Source organism: Mastigoproctus giganteus, chromosome 9 (assembly GCF_048544385.1).
Source record: "Mastigoproctus giganteus isolate SK-2022 chromosome 9, ASM4854438v1, whole genome shotgun sequence".
Lineage (NCBI taxonomy): Eukaryota > Metazoa > Arthropoda > Arachnida > Uropygi > Thelyphonidae > Mastigoproctus > Mastigoproctus giganteus.
This window is the reverse complement of record NC_143583.1, coordinates 82,627,172-82,633,291: the sequence shown is the minus strand read 5'-3', so window position 1 is coordinate 82,633,291 and position 6,120 is coordinate 82,627,172.

Below are 6,120 nucleotides of genomic sequence, written 5' to 3'. Positions count from 1 at the left end.
ATGGGATGCATATAAATTATCAGGCGACTCAGAAGCCTATGATAGATATAAGCTAGTTAGTCTGTAATCAAGTCACAAAGGAGATTACACAAGCGAAAGCAGATTACGAAAAATCTTTGGCAACGAATGCTAAGAAAAATAGCAAGGATTTCTTTACTTATATACACTCTAAATGGAAGGGGAGGAATCAGATTGGTCCACTTGATTCGATGGTTCGACTGTTAATGAACCTGCTCAGATAGCTAACACACTGAATAAGTATTTTGCAACTACATTCAAACATGAGGAGTTATTAAAGAAGGAAAATGCCAGTAGGTAATCAAATTGTAGCAGGGTGCTTACTGATTTTGTAATAACTGAGAGCAAAGTGGAGGAGAAATTGTTGAAGTTAAACATAAGAAGGCACCTGGGGTGGATGGGATCTATCCAGTTATATTAAAGGAGGCGGAAAAGGAACTAAGCAAACCCTTAGCCATAATTATGAGAGCATCCTTGGACTCAGGGGTCGTCCCCACGTACTGGAGATGTGCAAATGTATCCCCAATTCACAAAGGGGGATCGACGGGTGACACGAGTAATTACAGACCAGTTAGTTTAACTTCTGTTTGGGTAAAATAATGTCACTGGAGAGTCACTGGATAAAAATGCATTGCAGGATCATCTAGATAATACTGCAGACACAGCATGGGTTTGTTAAGGGAAAGTGTTTCTGACAAATTTGATTGGATACTATGATGTGGTTACGGGGAACTGAATGCAAAAAATAATTTTGATATCATATATTTGGATTTCAGGAAAGCTTTTGACACTGTTGTGCATGGAAGACTATTGTACAAATTGGAGCAGAATGGTATTAAGGGTAAGTTGCTACAATGGATAAAAGGGTGGTTTAGGCGGAGAAGACAGAAGGTGGTAATCAATGGACTTTGCTCTTTGTGGACTAATGGTATTAATGGAGTTCCACAGGGTTCGGTGTTGGGCCCACTGTTGTTTTGTATATTTATCAATGATATCGATGAAGGAATATCAGGCTTTGTGTCGAAGTTTTCAGATGATACAAAGGTTGGCAGGGTTGTTAATGGCAGTAATGGCAGTGTGCTACTGCAACAGGATCTAGAAAATTTGGGCAGCTGGGCTGAGAAGTAGCAACTGAAGTTTAACATTGAAAAATGCAATATACTGCATATGGATAGAAGTAACCCCAGAGAAACGTACGAACTGTGTAGTACTACACTTAAGGTGGTAGGAAATGAAAAAGACCTGGGAGTAATTGTTCTGTAAATTTCAGCGGCTGGAGCCTAGGGACCTGTGAGATTACCTGATTGAGGTGTATAAGGCCTTGAATGGGTTGAGTACGCTGAATTCTGATGGGATTCTTCCACTTGCTCAGATTACGAACCTGACGGGCCATAAATTCAAATTGAGGAAAGAGAGTTGTAGAGTAAATGTGCGGAAATTTGCCCTTAGCCAGCGGGTGGTTAATTGCTGGAAGTTGTGGAAGTTGATAGCTTAAATAAATTCAAGGAGGGACTGGACAAACATTTAGAGGAAATGGTTGTGTGAATTTGTTTTTTTTTTTGGCTGTTGCTACATAAGCTCACACGCTTGCTTTCTTGCCTCACATGCCCCGATTACTATTACATAGTACTCTCCATATTCGAATTCAGCATTGCTGACGACTGAATGACATTATGTCTTTGATAATCTTGTAATGCCTACATTTGATGTACTTAACTAGTACTGTACTTCAAATTCATCAAATTTATTCAAAATGCTCCTAGTATTGTGAACTTATACTTTCATGTACATGCAAGTATATATGCACCTGTTCTTACACTTAGTTTCCTCAAACAGCTCACGTATTTACTTGTTCCGTGACGACTGACGGTAGAACTTGAAATCCTCGACACCTTGTTTTCCAGGAAGTTCCATGTTCCAGTAGAAACATAGTGTGCAAAATGGTAGGGGAACAGTGCCTCCAGTGGTTTCTCACATCTGCACCTATGAAATCTCTGGAGACAAACGGTATTACTGTAAAACCCAGAAAATGTGTGTTGTATATGTAGTATTGTGTTTGGTTCTGTCGTGTGCTCTTGCTTTAGTTGACAGGGCCTCTGGTGGACTCCACGTTGCCCGCGCGCGCGCGCGCGCGCGCACACACGCACACACACACACACACACACACACACACACACACACACACACACACACACACACACACACACACACATCGCTAGGAGGTAGCCAAAAAGCTGCCCATAATTCTCTGGCTGGTCTCCACCAAGATCGCCTGATACAGGGGGTACAGGCAGGATGTACTGAAGAGAATGCAGGAAAGAGAGTATAGACAGAGCCACGGAAGACGCGATGTAAGGGAAGGCATCATCTGCAGGATGAGTGGGATTTGTCCCAGGCAAAAAGGGGAAGAAGGAACCCTCGATAGGGTGAGAAAGATAGTCATGTATCAAGGGCAACACGAGAAATTGCCAGGTGGCTTGGAAAGGTAGGCTTACCCTAGCTTTAGGGTTTGCAATTGCTACCCTGGAGTCAACCTGAAACTACCAGGGTTAGCAATTCAAGCAACGTGAGTGTCAAGCTCAGTAGGTGAAAGTGGTCACAATCTAGGCGAAGATGATCACAGGTGGGTGTTAAAATGGTCAAATCTGGCGGAGATGCGGGCAAAAGGTGAGCTTGGGGTTGAGAATAACCCCAAGGTACTTCAACTCCGATGACAGTTTCACGGTCCTTCCAGCAATATTAATCTGCAGCAGCCTGTTTATTTGAAGGGTTGCTCTGAGTAGAATTAAAACAGTTTCCTCAGGAGGTATATGAAGTTTGTGGAGGATGGCCCATTCTTTTAGGGCTTCATCAAATATTGTTTCATTTTGCTGATAATAAAGGTAAGAAGAGTGGTTAATGACCAGAACCAGGCAATTCTGCTTCGGAATGAGTTAGCTCGGTTGCACACATGGTCTGAAAAATGGCAACTGCAATTTAATGCTTCTAAATATAAAGTTTTGTATCTGGGGATAGAAATCTAGGAGTTACTTAAAAGCTAGGGTAGTTGAACTAAACGTGGCCAGGACGAAAAAGATTTAGGGGTTGCGATTCAGTCAGAGTGGAATTTTCGATGCAGTTTAAACAAATGGCCAGAAAGGCACATGGCATCTCTATAATATACACTTATCCAATAAAAACATTATAACCACTTATAATATACACTTATTCAGTAAAAACATTATAACCACTTATAATATACACTTATTCAGTAAAAACATTATAACCACCTATAATATACACTTATCCAGTAAAAACATTATAACCACCTATAATATACACTTATCCAGTAAAAACATTATAACCACCTATAATATACACTTATCCAGTAAAAACATTATAACCACCTACCTAATAGTAGGTGTGGGTCGTCTTGCTACCAGTGCCGACGGCAAACGGTGAGACCTGGACCATGTAAGGCATCTGAATGTTGCAAGAGGTACTGTTCCATGTTGCCAAGATTTCGTGTCATACACCCGAAGCAGTCCGTGGGCAATGATCGAAATGCCAGATCTGTCGATCCACGTAATCCGAGAGATGTATGGATTCATATCCGACTAATTCAACGGCTTAGACAGCACCTAGAAGTCACTTTGTTCCATTCTTGCAATACAGGCAACGTGGGCACATTTATCCTGCTGAACACGCCTGTATCACTGGGTGGCACAGGCCGGGGTGCGAATCCCGTCGATGACGCGAGGAACTTTAATAAGCTTTTTTCACTCCATGGCTGAGTTAGTCAGTCTCAGGCGTAGATAGCAAGGTGTTCCCCCCCCCCCAGAAACTGGGGTTTTTTCGTCCAGCAAAAACAGGCAAATCGACTAGAGAACACACGCAATTCACAGACATAATACATATACGGGCATATATAAGAAATTATGGGTGGCCCTAATATAATAGTTTGAGGGATTTTTTGTGTTATCTGGGACAATCACCATGAAAGGTGTACCTGATCAGCCACAATGGATAGGTAGTTTTTTTTAGCATTCAGTGTGCAGCCTAGGGTATGAGGGCACCAAAACAGTCCTAGGAAACACATCTTCCATTACAAAACACTGTTTTCATCTGCCTGTTTCTGTTGGAACAGGATAACGGAGTGATTCCTTTCCAGTTTTTTTTTTTGCAATACCCTTCTCTACTGTCTACATGGCATAGCAGGAAACGTGATTCATTGGAGAAGGCAACTTTTCTGAATGCAGTGACACCCTTCACCTACCCATGTTAACTAGGGTGGCAGACTATTCAGGATGCCTATACGGAGGAGGAATCATTGGATCATGATCATGAAAACACCAATGTTCATCTCATGATTAGCCATTCTACCGTTTTCCATTTATTGGCACACATAATGCAGGACTATTTATGAAGTGTGGACACATTTCCTTAGCATGGCTACTGCTACTGTTCACTATTTGTCATCTCTTCGAACATCTTAACTCCGCGAACAGCCTGCAGAGATTTGAAGTTTGCATAATACATCGACCCTTCAAACCGGTACCTCCTGACAATCATTTCATTTCAAAGACCTCAGATTACATCCTTTGCTTAATGAAGTACTTCGTAAGGGCCACATCCCATGAACTTGCCGTATCATTATTATCGGTTCTTATTGCGAGACAGATGCCACCAAACGGGATGGAATGTCCGATTGGCAAAATACGGGAGATCATGCTTGGACTGGACAGTGTATACGACCATCACAAGTAGGGAAAAATATGTTATCGTCCCTCTTTATAGGATGATGGGGATACTGCTGTTAGAATATTATATTCAGATTCGGGGACCATTCTTGAAGAAAGGAATCTTCTAGAAAGGGTTCAAAAAAGGGCAACCAGATTGGTCATGGGTGCTGCTCAATGTCTATATGAAGAACACCTTAGAAGGTGCACTGGGCAAAGCTTAGTGAGTGGACATCTTAGAGGAACCTGACAGATGTATATAGGGCTCTAAAGGGGATTTAGTAAGATTAACAAGAAGGCATATTTTCAATAGCAGAAGAGAGAACCAGGAGGGCATAAGCATAAATTTTGGGAACAGAAAGCTGAATCTCAAGAAGTTTACTTTCAATAATTATGTTATAGATCTTAAATTGAATTGCTGGACACAGTGGTCTAGGCGGACAGTATAGTAAAGTTCAAAGTTGATTTGAATTACCAAATCCCGTCGATGACGCGAGGAACTTTAATAAGCTTTTTTCACTCCATGGCTGAGTTAGTCAGTCTCAGGGGTAGATACAAGGTGTTTCCCCCCAGAAACTGGGGTTTTTTCGTCCAGCAAAAACAGGCAAATCGACTAGAGAACACACGCAATTCACAGACATAATACATATACGGGCATATATAAGAAATTATGGGTGGCCCTAATATAATAGTTTGAGGGATTTTTGTCATCTGGGACAATCACCATTAAGGTGTGCCCGATCAGCCACAATGGATAGGTAGTTTTTTTTAGCATTCAGAGTGAAGCCTAGGGTATGAGGGCACCAAAACAGTCCTAGGAAACACATCCTCCATTCCAAAACACTGTTTTCATCTGCCTGTTTCTGTTGGACCAGGATAACGGAGTGATTCCTTTCCAGTTTTTTTTTGCAATACCCTTCTCTACTGTCCACATGGCATATCAGGAAACGTGATTCATTGGAGAAGGCAACTTTTCTGAATGCAGTGACACCCTTCACTTACCCATGTTAACTCGGGTGGCAGACTATTCAGGATGCCTATATGTAGGAGGATTCATTGGATCATGGTCTTGAAAACACCAATGTTCATCTCATGATTAGCCACCATTCTACCGTTTTCCATTTATTGGCACACATAATGCAGGACTATTTATGAAGTGTGGACACATTTCCTTAACATGGCTACTGCTACTGTTCACTATTTGTCATCTCTTCGAACATCTTAACTCCGCGAACAGCCTGCAGAAATTTGAAGTTTACATAATACATCGACCCTTCAAACCGGTACCTCCTGACAATCATTTCATTTCAAAGACCTCAGATTACATCCTTTGCTTAATGAAGTACTTCGTAAGGGCCACATCCCATGAACTTGCCGTATCATT